The sequence below is a fragment of the Aulonocara sp. 'chitande type north' Nkhata Bay genome, linkage group LG23 (assembly GCF_057382095.1).
Source record: "Aulonocara sp. 'chitande type north' Nkhata Bay isolate Kocher_YH1m ecotype deep benthic linkage group LG23, A_spYH_male_GT1.1, whole genome shotgun sequence".
In the NCBI taxonomy this organism is placed as follows: domain Eukaryota; kingdom Metazoa; phylum Chordata; class Actinopteri; order Cichliformes; family Cichlidae; genus Aulonocara; species Aulonocara sp. 'chitande type north' Nkhata Bay.
Window position 1 is genome coordinate 49,333,288 of NC_141365.1, and position 12,427 is coordinate 49,345,714.

A 12,427-nucleotide genomic window follows, 5' to 3' on the forward strand; every position below is an offset into this window, starting at 1 on the left:
GGACAACTGCTCGTGACCTAAAGAAAACAAAAAAGGAAAAGGCTATGAATAAGATAGGAAATAAATATGAAAAATTAAAAAGGGTAAATTTAACTAGGAAGGAATAAAATATAAATTAAGGTTAAAAATGAAATAACTGTACAACACAAATTAGAATGAAGGGTAAATTTAACTGGGAAAGAATAAGATAAAATACATAAATTAAAGTTGAAAATAAAATAACTGTACAACAAAATACACAATATAGAACTATATAAGAATGTATGAAGAAATATAAATAAATATATACACAATAACAGCAGCTGTACAAGTATTAGCTTGAAATGAAGAATATAATGTCCAGTGTTGTGCAATCCACATTATGTCTTGTGCAGTGCAAATATGCTTAAAGTGATTTAAGTGATGAAGTGAAAACAATGTCCAGAATGTCCAGTGTGTGTGTAAGAACTGTATGTGTGGGTCAGTACTGTGTGGTGGTGTGATTGTGATTGAGAGACCGTATCGCCTGCAGGAAGAAGCTCCTCCTCAGTCTCTCTGTGTTGGTCTTCAGGGAGCGGAATCGCTTTCCTGACCTCAACAGAGAGAACAGTCTGTTGTTGGGATGGCTGAGGTCCTTCACGATCTTCCTGGCCTTGGTCCAGCACCGCCTGCTGTAGATTGAGTGCAGGTCAGGGAGCTCGGAGCGGATGGTGCGCTCAGCTGATCGCACAACCCTCTGTAGAGCTCGTCTGTCCTGCATGGTGCTGTTCCCGAACCAGGTTAAGATGTTTCCCGTCAGGATGCTCTCTATGGTGCACGAGTAAAAGTTCCTGAGCACCTTGGAGGGCAGTTGGAAGTCTCTCAAGCGGCGTCCGGGTACACACCGGCTCACTCCTTGGCGGCTCGCTCGGGCCACTTCGGAGGTGGGGTGCCCCCGGCCTCTCGGCCTGGGGCTCGGTCACTCAGGCACAGCTGGCTGCCGGCGGAGCTCACGGGTGCGTCACTGCAACTCCCCCTGGCTTCTGCTCCGCGGCTGCTGAATGAGCCCTCATCTGGGACTCTCCTTAGCTCTTACTGGGACAGTGGCGCGGCTGCCCCTCTGTGGGTCTTCCTTGGTCTCTTGTGTTCTGGGGGCCTCTGGATGTCTGGAGTTTTGATCTCCTCCATACCTGCTTGATACCATAGAGGACAGGGCTGTGGCTCCCCACACTCCCTAGCAGATCATTACATGGAGAAACCTTTGGAATGCAAGCATGCTGATCCACACAGGTATGCACACAGGTGTACACATGGGTATTCATAGACGCGGACTACAGCTTTCTTGGCTGCTGCCTCAAAGCACACTGTGCGCTGTCTATCTTGCGTGCTGCACAATATCGTTTATTATTTAGTAACTATCGATATCTACTGCTAGCTAGTTTATTGTGATGGTGCTTTTTTTTTCTTATTATGTTGCTCTTTGTTGTTTGCTTTCTCCTCTGTTTTTTTTTCTCCATACAGGTGACCCAGGAGTTTTGTTTTTTTTGTTTGTTTGTTTTTTTCTCTCTTCCCCCCCTTCTCACCGTCTCTTCTCCCCTTTGTTTTTCTTTTTTTCTCTCCCTCTCTTTCTTTCATTCTTTCCCCCTGTCCTATCCCACAGTCATGTCTGTCCCGTTTGTAGCAACTGAAAATAAAATAAATTCATAATTATAATAAAGGTCAATCAAATGGACCAATATGGCAAGGCCATGATGATCCACTTGGTAAAATAAATCCGCTTGGCATCTTTCTTGGCCTTAAGACAACAATTCTGATGGCTAAAGATCCAAACGGGACAAAAAAAAAAAAAAAAGGAAGTCTCTCGAGCGTCTGAGGTGGTAGAGACGCTGTTGGGCCTTTTTCACCATGGTGTTGATGTGACAGGACCATGACAGGTCCTGCGTGATGTGAACTCCGAGGTATTTGAAGTTGTCCACTCTCTCCACTGGGCACTCGTTGATGACGGGGGTCTGGTAGTTCCTCTCCTGCTTAGTGCTGAAGTCCACTATCAGCTCCTTTGTCTTACTGATGTTTAGAAGGAGGTTGTTCCTCTGGCACCAGTTCTCCAGATTCCTAATCTCCTTCAGGTAGGCCGTCTCGTTGTTATCAGAGATCAGGCCCACCACGACGGTGTCGTCAGCAAACTTGATGATGGTGGTGGAGCTGGTAGTGGCCACACAGTCATATGTGTACAAAGAGTACAGCAGGGGGCTCAGAACACACCCCTGGGGGGCTCCAGTGCTGAGAGTGGTGGAGGCTGAGACATGTCGGCCCATCCTTACTGCCTGTGGTCTGCCAGTTAGGAAGTTGGAGATCCACTGACACATAGATGAGCTGAGTCCCAGATGCTCCAGCTTGGTGGTGAGTGTGGAGGGAATTATGGTGTTAAATGCAGAGCTGTAGTCTATAATAATAATAATAATAATGGATACTTTATTGATCCCCATGGGGAAATTACTTGTTTTTCTCTGCATTTGACCCATTCACTCAGTGAAGCAGTGGGCAGCCCACTAAGCAGGCGCCCGGGGAGCAGTGTGTAGGGACGGTACCTTGCTCAGGGGTACCTCAGGGTAGCCGTTAAGTGGATTCGAACCGCCGACCTTCTGATCATGGGGTGCCCACTTTACCTACTGAGCTATCCCTGCCCCCTATGAAGAGCATTTTAACATAATTCCCCCTTCTAGTGTCCAAGTGAGTAAGTGATGTGTGGAGGAGATGAGAGATGGCATCGTTTTGGAACGATTTGGACGGTAAGCGAACTGTAGTGGGTCCAGTGTGTCTGGTGGTGAAGAAATGATGAAGTCTCTGACCAGGCGTTCAAAACACTTCATCACTACTGAGGTGAGGGCTACAGGGCGATAGTCATTGAGAGAAGCAGGGTGGGGTTTCTTCGGGACAGGAACAATGATGGACTCTTTGAAGCATGTGGGGATCACCGACTGAGATAAAGAGATGTTGAATATCTCAGTGAACACAGGAGCTAGCTGGTATGCGCAGTCTCTTAGGATACGACCTAGGATGCCGTCTGGTCCTGCTGCTTTCCTGGTGTTCACTCTCTTGAAGGCTCTCCTTACTTCATGCTCGGAGATGACGAGCACGTTTCCAGTGCTGGCAGTATCTTCCTGTCTACAGCCGTTAGCGCCGCTAGCACTAGCATTGTTGGAGTCCTTAGCTGCAGCCTCGAAGCGAGCATAGAAAGTTACTGGAGCAGCCTTCCTGAAGACAGCAGTGTGTTTTCATGCTTTTAAAGCCAAACTCACCTTTCAGACCTGGCTTTCATTTATTATCTATTTTTATTTGTTTATTATATATTTATTTCTACTGTTTAACTACTGCTCACATCTTTTATCCTCCTTTTTAATTGTTCATTTCTTTTTACCCAGTGTTTCTATATTGCACTTTGTATTTGTCATCTATATTTATCATGCACTACTTTGCTCATTTATTGTTTGGTTTTAATGTTATTAAATTCCGGTTCTTTTGGTATTCGTTATGGCCAAAAAGACACGGCTCAAAAGTGGTCTTTTTACTTTAAAAGATTATCTTTATTTTACATATCCGGATATGGAGACCTGAACACACAACCCCAGGTCTGAAGCACAAAACAGCAAGCCTAGTCATTTATATAGACGTCACACACACTTTAAGTTTCGACCAAACACTCTGCTTAGTTTCACTTTTCGCCTGCAAAAGCATGTAATTTCCTGTCAGTCCTGTCGGCACAGAGTGTACTCAGATTTGGGCCTTTCTTATAAAGCAATATAATCAGCATATAAGTATTTAAGATTATAAATTTAAACCTCAACAATGTTCTTACCTGGGGTCCGTTCTTTGTACCTCGCTTACTACATCCAAGATCAAATCATCGCGCCAACTTTGAGCTTGCTATTCCGGTACTCCGAACACACCTGTTGTTGACGATTAGTATAGCTGGATGAAGTAATGTGAGATCACTGGGTGGCTTAACAGGGGCTACGCATCGATAGTAGAAACATTGATCGGCAACCCTTTGTTTGTTTATTGATTTCACACAGATACATACAGGTCATTTCCTAAAAAAGGGAAATGTACTATTAACATTCTATTACATGTATGTGATTATTACAGATGTAATTCATATTTCAGAGTAGTAATTGCAAATTACTTTGTGTAATCAAGATGAGAGACCACGGCTATAAAAGCGAAGGTGGATTTGGGAAGCCTGTCGCAGCCATGTCCTGTCCGTATACGCGAGCCACCCATTGCGGAAGGTGCAAGATTGATAAGGAGAGTCCTCAGAATCCAGCGTATATTGCGGGACAGACAGGATCCTTTAGCTCAGCGCGACAGTGTGCTCATAGAGAGATATCGATATTCCCGTGAGGGTATTATTTACTTAACCAACTTGTTGACGAGGGGGTGCAGGACCACCACCTGTCTTTTTTGCTCTGCCCTTTTCTTGGTTGCTGTTATGAACAAACAGATTATTCCAGGGTCTCTTTCCAAGAGACGAAAAGCAATATAAGTGATAAATATTACCATTCTGTAGAATATTCTTATATTTCACTTTTACCTGTTCCCATGTTCTAGTGGGTCCTGTCGTGGCTCTAATGTGACAGAGGATAAAATATAACATATTATAATATAATGTAATATAATATTGGATAATATAGTGTAATATAATAAATCTACCCTACCGCCTACTGGTGTTGGCCAGAGGGGCCGATGGCGCGATATGGCAGCCTGGCTTCTGTCAGTCTGCCCCAGGGCAGCTGTGGCTACAACTGATTAAACTCTGAAACTCCTGAAATCCCTCACTCAAGAGTTCTTGCTCTGCTGCCGAAAAATACCGAGCGCGCTCCTTCGACATTTCCGCCGACCAATCAGAGGGTTGCCGATCAATGTTTCTGCTATCGATGTGTAGCCCCTTTTACGACACCCAGTGATCTCACATTACTTCATCCAGCTGTACTAATCGTCAACAGCAGGTGTGTTCGGAGAACCGGATTAGCGAGCTCACCGTTAGCGCGATGATTTGGTCTTGGATGTGTCATTTGATCTTGGATGTAGTAAGCGACGTACGAAGAACGGGCCCCAGGTCTCTGGTTTGTTTGTTTGTTTGTTTGTTTGTTTGTTTGTTTGTTTGTTTGTTTTGCTCAGTTCTGTTTTTCTGAGGTTTTTTAAGTTATTAAATTTGTAACTCTAGTGATTTGTGTATGTGACAGAGAGGCACTGCTAGGGATTTTTTGACACAAGTTGTTCTTGTAAAATCAGTCTGTGGAGGTTCTCAGACATCCAGGTCACCGTAGTCTAAGGAGCTTGGAAAGAAAAGCGTCTTCTTTAAGTTTCCTTGAAGATGTTTCACCTCTTATGAGAGGGTCAAATGGTGGAGTAGGGCAGTCAGTGAAAGGGCAATGGTGGTGGCTCAGGGTTTGTATGTTTGGGGGGTTCAGAGGGAAAAGATGAATGCAGGTCTGGAGTTGGTGTGTGAGAGCAGGGAGTGAATTCAGCATCCTGACAACCTGGATGAAGCTGTCTCTCAGTCTCCTGGTTCTGGCCCGGAGGCTCTTCAGTCTCCTCCCTGATGGCAGCAGGTCCTGACAAGCATGTTGATAGTGTCACCACCCGATCGTTGGGGGGTGGAGTCTTCTGTGCTGGGGTGTCGTTCTGTGTCTCAAAGCAAGAGAAAATTTCACTTAGCTCTTACGGTAATGTGGTGGACCCGACAGCGGTCTGAGGAGTGGGCTTGTAGTCTGTGATGGTCTGTATCCCTTGCCACAGCCTCTGAGTATCTCTGCTGTCACTGAAGCTTTGCAAAATCCTCCTGGAGCACTGCATTTCCACCTCTCTGATGCATGTGACAGGTTTGCCCTTGCTGTTGTTAGGCTCACCTCATCCCCAGCTTTCAAGGCTGCATTTCTCACCCTCAGGAGCCTGTAGACCTCACCTGTGAGCCATGGTTTCTGATTGGCCTGGACAGTGGTCTCTATGACCTCATCGATGCCTTTTGAGATGTAGCCAATGACAGTTTCTGTATATTCCTGCAGGTCTGTGGTGTTGTCATGTGTGGCGGCCTGTTTAAGGATCTCCCAGTCTGTGGTGGAAAAGCAGTATTGCAGGTCCTTCTGGCCACACACGTACCTGCTTACGAACTGGTTTAGTGACTTTGACCAGGGGCCTGTATGCTGGCATTAGCATAACAGTGATGTGATCAGAGGCACCAAAGTGGGTGGGGGGCTTTGTAATCTCCTCTCTGGGTGGTGAAAACATTGTCCAAAGTGTAGTTTCCTTGTGTTGGAAATTCAATGTGTCTATGCAGTAGTAAACATAGGGGGTGTCCAAATTCATGGGCTGCATCCTCCTGAGGACGCATTTGTAGACCGATTACGTCACAGCGACACGATGAAGGCTGTCCAAATTCATAGACTCCTCTGAATGCAGCCGACCAATGCGTCCTCCTTTTCCCCAAAATTAAAGGATGGGTCGGGTGTGTCCTTCGTGGCCCACCATATCCCAGAATTCATAGCGTGGCCCATCCAATTCCACTTTCCGGCAATGGTGGTCGCTACTAAGTTTTTAATATTACTCTTTTTACTCTTTCTGGGTCACAAAATAAACTTTTAACATATTTTCAGGTGAGAATGTAGCTGTGTAAACTTTAAATATCTGCTCAGTTTATCAAGATATCGCATATTTGCAAAAGTGCTCCGACGTTTCTGAGACGTCTGTTACCCACCAGCTTGATAGCTAGCCGGGAGCTCGAGGGTCACTAGAGCCGCCAAGAACAGCAAACTCCCGGCACATCATGTTCAGATCACCGCGGTCTTTCGCTACTCAGGTTAAACTCAGGTAGGGCAGGGATAGCTCAGTAGGTAGAGTGGTGGCCCCATGATCGGAAGGTCGGGGGTTCGATTCCCCTGAACAGCTACCCTGAGGTACCCCTGAGCAAGGTACCGTCCCTACACACTGCTCCCCGGGCGCCCAGTGGCTGCCCACTGCTTCACTGAGTGAATGAGTTAAATGCAGAGAGGGATTTTCCCCACGGGGATCAATAAAGTACACTTTCTTCTAAACGTAATATATAAGTGACTTAGACAACCTAAAAATGTTATTGTTTGACTTTTTTCAGTGTTTTATTTGTTCCTGAGTAAATCAGTTTGGCTGAGATTAAAGTTATTAGATTCGATTAGACAAAATAAACCTTTACAGTGGCAAAAGTATTCGGTCCCCTTGAACTTTCCCACATTTTGTCACGTTACAGCCACAAACATGAATCAATTTTATTGGAATTCCACGTGAAAGACCAACACAAACTGGTGTACACATGATAAGTGGAATGAAAATCATACATGATTCCAAACATTTTTTACAAATAAATAACTGCAAAGTGGGGTGTGTGTAATTATTCAGCCCCCTTTGGTCTGAGTGCAGTCAGTTGCCCATAGACATTACCTGATGAGTGCTAATGACTAGATAGAGTGCACCTGTGTGTAATCTAATGTCAGTACAAATACAGCTGGTCTGCGACGGCCTCAGAGGTTGTCTAAGAGAATATTGAGAGCAACAACATCATGAAGTCCAAAGAACACAGCAGACAGGTCAGGGATAAAGTTATTGAGAAATTTAAAGCAGGCTTAGGCTACAAAAAGATTTCCCAAGCCTTGAACATCCCACGAAGCACTGTTCAAGCGATCATTCAGAAATGAAAGGAGTATGGCACAAATGTAAACCTACCAAGACAAGGCCGTCCACCTAAACTCACAGGCCGAACAAGGAGAGCGCTGATCAGAAATGCAGCCAAGAGGCCCATGGTGACTTTGGATGAGCTGGAGAGATCTACAGCTCAGGTGGGGAATCTGTCCATAGGACAACTATTAGTCGTGCACTGCACAAAGTTGGCCTTTATGGAAGAGTGGCAAGAAGAAAGCCATTGTTAACAGAAAACCATAAGAAGTCCCATTTGCAGTTTGCCACAAGCCATGTGGGGGACACAGCAAACATGTGGAAGAAGCTGCTCTGGTCAGATGAGACCAAAATGGAACTTTTTGTTCAAAATGCTATGTGTGGAAAACTAATACTGCACATCACTCTGAACACATCATCCCCACTGTCAAATATGGTGGTGGCAGCATCATGCTCTGGGGGTGCTTCTCTTCAGCAGGGACAGGGAAGCTGGTCAGAGTTGATGGGAAGATGGATGGAGCCAAATACAGGGCAATCTTGGAAGAAACCCTCTTGGAGTCTGCAAAAGACTTGAGACCGGGGGCAGAGGTTCACCTTCCAGCAGGACAACAACCCTAAACATAAAGCCAGGGCAACAATGGGATGGTTTAAAACAAAACATATCCATGTGTTAGAATGGCCCAGTCAAAGTCCAGATCTAAATCCAATCGAGAATCTGTGGCAAGATCTGAAAACTGCTGTTCACAAACGCTGCCCATCTAATCTGACTGAGCTGGAGCTGTTTTGCAAAGAAGAATGGGCAAAGATTTCAGTCTGTAGATGTGCAAAGCTGGTAGAGACAGACCCTAAAAGACTGGCAGCTGGAACTGCAGCAAAAGCTGGTTCTACAAAGTATTGACTCAGGGGGCTGAATAATTACACACACCCCACTTTGCAGTTATTTATTTGTACAAAATGTTTGGAATCATGTATGATTTTCGTTCCACTTCTCACGTGTGCACCACTTTGTGTTGGTCTTTCACCTGGAAGTCCAATAAAAAATGATTCGTGTTTGTGGCTGTAATGTGACAAAATGGGGAAAAGTTCAAGGGGACCGAATACTTTTGCAAGCCACTTTATTAATCCCCCGGGTGGTTTTCACACAGCTGAATAAACGTCAAACAGAAAACTGATTAAGCAGAAGTGTGAGATGGTCGAGAGTTTACTCCAGTGTCCTGTTATATTTTAGATAGCAAGGAGCAGACAGCTGAGTTTATTAAACTCCATTGAGACAGTGGTGATGCTAATCTGAAGGCTAGACCATCCCATTTCATAGCCGTTTACTTCTGGCCTACCCGACCTTTGGAGGTATAGTTCTCATCACGCTGATTTATGTCCAAGTTTGATTCTAATTCCGACAGCGGTGATGTTAAAATGGGGTGTAACGTCATCATAGCAGCTTTGACTCAGAGTGATGCTGAAAAACTAGTTCATGCATTTATTACTTCCAGGCTGGACTACTGTAATTCATTATTATCAGGATGTCCAAAAAACTCCCTGAAAAGCCTTCAGCTGATCCAAAATGCTGCAGCAAGAGTCCTGACAGGGACTAGAAAGAGAGAGCAGATTTCTCCTGTTTTGGCTTCCCTTCATTGGCTTCCTGTTAAATCCAGAATTGAATTCAAAATCCTGCTCCTCACATATAAGGTCTTAAATAATCAGGCCCCATCTTATCTTAATGACCTTGTAGTACCATATCACCCTATTAGAGCACTTCGCTCTCGCTCTGCAGGCCTACTTGTTGTTCCTAGAGGATTTAAAAGTAGAATGGGAGGGAGAGCCTTCAGTTTTCAGGCCCCTCTTCTGTGGAACCAGCTTCCAGTTTGGATTCGGGAGACAGACACTATCTCTACTTTTAAGATTAGGCTTCAAACTTTCCTTTTTGCTAAAGCATATAGTTAGGGCTGGACCAGGTGACCCTGAATCCTCCCTTAGTTATGCTGCAATAGATGTAGGCTGCCGGGGGATTCCCATGATGCATTGAGTTTTTCCTTTCCAGTCACCTTTCTCACTCACTATGTGTTAACAGACCTCTCTGCATTGAATCATATCTGTTATTAATCTCTGTCTCTCTTCCACAGCATGTCTTTTATCCTGTCTTCGTTCTCTCACCCCAACCGGTCGCAGCAGATGGCCGCCCCTCCCTGAGCCTGGTTCTGCTGGAGGTTTCTTCCTGTTAAAAGGGAGTTTTTCCTTCCCACTGTCGCCAAAGTGCTTGCTCATAGGGGGTCATATGATTGTTGGGTTTTTCTCTGTATCTATGAAGCGCCTTGAGGCGACTTTTGTTGTGATTTGGCGCTATATAAATAAAATTGAATTGAATTGAATTGACTGGCAGCTGCAGTCACGGAGAAACTTGCGTATCTCTGTTCGGGAATAGCAGATAGAGCGTAGACTCTGAGAGGACGGCCAGCGTTTACGCTACGAAGACACGACCGAGTGTTTTAACCTGACAGCCTGAGGTGTTCTTCAGTAAACTGGACTACCCGACAGATGGACCCGAGGCCCCGCTGCTATGGAGTGTGTTAAGGTTCAAAATTGAGGAAGGAGAGTACAAACCAGCCTTGGTCCAGAAGGTCTTGGTCAAACAATGATTTTAATGAACACACGTGTGGGAAGACACTCTGTACGCAGACAGCCAGTAGTCCTCGACTTAATCAAAGCATGAACAGATATTTTATAGCATCAGGGTTTGTTTACTGACGCCCCTTCATGCGTCACCGGTACATTTTATACATAGATCAGATCAACATCACCATGACTTTTCACCCAGAAAATCATCTTCTATTTTCATGGCTTGGTACTTTCCGTTCTTGTCTCAAAGTGAATTGTTCCTCTTTCTTGTCTAGACATAACTGATCTCTCCTCTAAATAAGTCTAACTAATATGTGTGTATGTGTTGACCTCACATGCTCTTTGTGTCACCTCTTAACTGTCTGTGTCTCGTCCTCAAATGCTCCTCAAAATAACCTACACTTAGACTCTGCTTTCGGTTTCAGTTCTGCAAAAGGCACACTCTGCAAACCTGCAACTTCCTGTCAGCCTGCAACTTAGTCTCTCTGAAAGACACACACTGTTTAAACATCTGAATGCAATATAAACTCCAGATTATATTATTAATGCAATGGTAATGATGACAATTATTTAACAATAGCAGTAAAATAATTTCCCTGCTCCACAAGTGCCACGACTGACATAATGAATTAATTAAATACACCATTATATAATTAATTAAATGTGGCAATAATTAATTAAAATTGGAATTAATTAATTAAATAAATAGTTATGACACATTTAATTAATTATTTATGTATTTCATATTTTAATTAATTATTGACACATTTAATTACTTATTTTTGTATTTCACATTTTAATTAATTATTGACACATTAAATTAATTATTGACACATTTAATTAATTATTTAATGATATATTTATTTATTTCATTTTGGCAGTCCTGGCGCCTGGCTCTCATCTTGAAATAATTTTATCTGTCAGCCTCACCCATCAAACTCAGGGGGCGGGGTTAACGCTGATCGAGTCAAAACCATTGCTTTGGCCTGGGCCCTATTTCAGGAAGCCGGTTTAGAAAACTCAGAGTGAAAAACGATACTCAGGGTTGAGTAACCCCGAACTGTCCAACTCGGAATATCCGGTTTCAGAAAGGCTGATAACAAGTAGTTCAATCAACGCGGAGTTGCTTTAACCCCAAGTTAAGCGCGCGCACGAGGATACATAAAGCCCTGATTAGTGGAGCACAGATTAAGCGAGACGGAGGGAAAGAAGGCGCGGTCAATGTATTTTACAGCGCTTGAGGCCGAAATTCTGATGGCAGCATATGCCGATAACATGCAAATTTTGCGGAAAAAAAGTAACACAGCCTCAGCTGCCAAAAAAAGGGAGCATGCATGGCAAAACATAGCCGACAGAGTCAATGTGTGAGTGTTAATTTAAACATTGATCTAGGGATTTCCACCCATTTAACACGTTATTTTATTATATGTTATTTTATTTTTTATTTTATACATTTTATTTTGTGACGTGATGTGAGCGCAGGTGCAACCCAACAGGCCCCAAACGTTCCTGGCAGCAAGTAAAAATGAAATATAAAAATATAGTCCAAACAGGTAAGGTGTAATTGTATTACGAGCCATAGTGCTTGGTCTGTTTGTCCCATGTAAATCAATTGCAGTTAGAGGCTACATTAATTTTCTTTCTGTAAGCACTTATTGAAATTATCTGAGCACATTACAAGTACATATTTGCTTACTCTGTATGCTCAAATGTGGCCCGTTATAGCCAACAGAAAAAAAGCGGAGGCCCGAAAAACAGGTGGGGGTCCTCCACCACCACCACTCACAGAGCCTGGCCACTTGGCTTCCACATTTGTGATAATGTTGGCAGCATCACATATGATCTTCACAGTGCAGAGAACACAAATTAGCATCCATTACTATAATGAAATAATTTGTTAGTTTGAAATGCTACAGGGAACTATGTACCTGCACATTAATGCTGTGGAAAGACTTCCTGTTCACATAGTCTCCTTCATTTACTGAAGGAGCAATGATTGGAATGTGAGTGCCATCTATACAGCCAATCACGCCTGGGAACCGTGACAATAAATGTAAAATTTAAGTAGTAGTTCAAGTATCACCACATCATGAATTAAGTTTTGTTCATTCTGCTACCTGCAATTTTGTGGAATCCCTCTTTGATGAATCTTGTG

The 12,427-nt window shown here is 43.8% G+C and overlaps 1 protein-coding gene across 1 annotated transcript in view; it reads left to right on the forward strand.

Moving 5' to 3' along the window:
• The window catches only part of LOC147302903 (NACHT, LRR and PYD domains-containing protein 3-like), a 52,632-nt gene that overhangs the window by 19,161 nt on the left and 21,044 nt on the right, over nucleotides 1-12,427 (forward strand). The gene's annotated exons all lie outside the window — the stretch shown is intronic.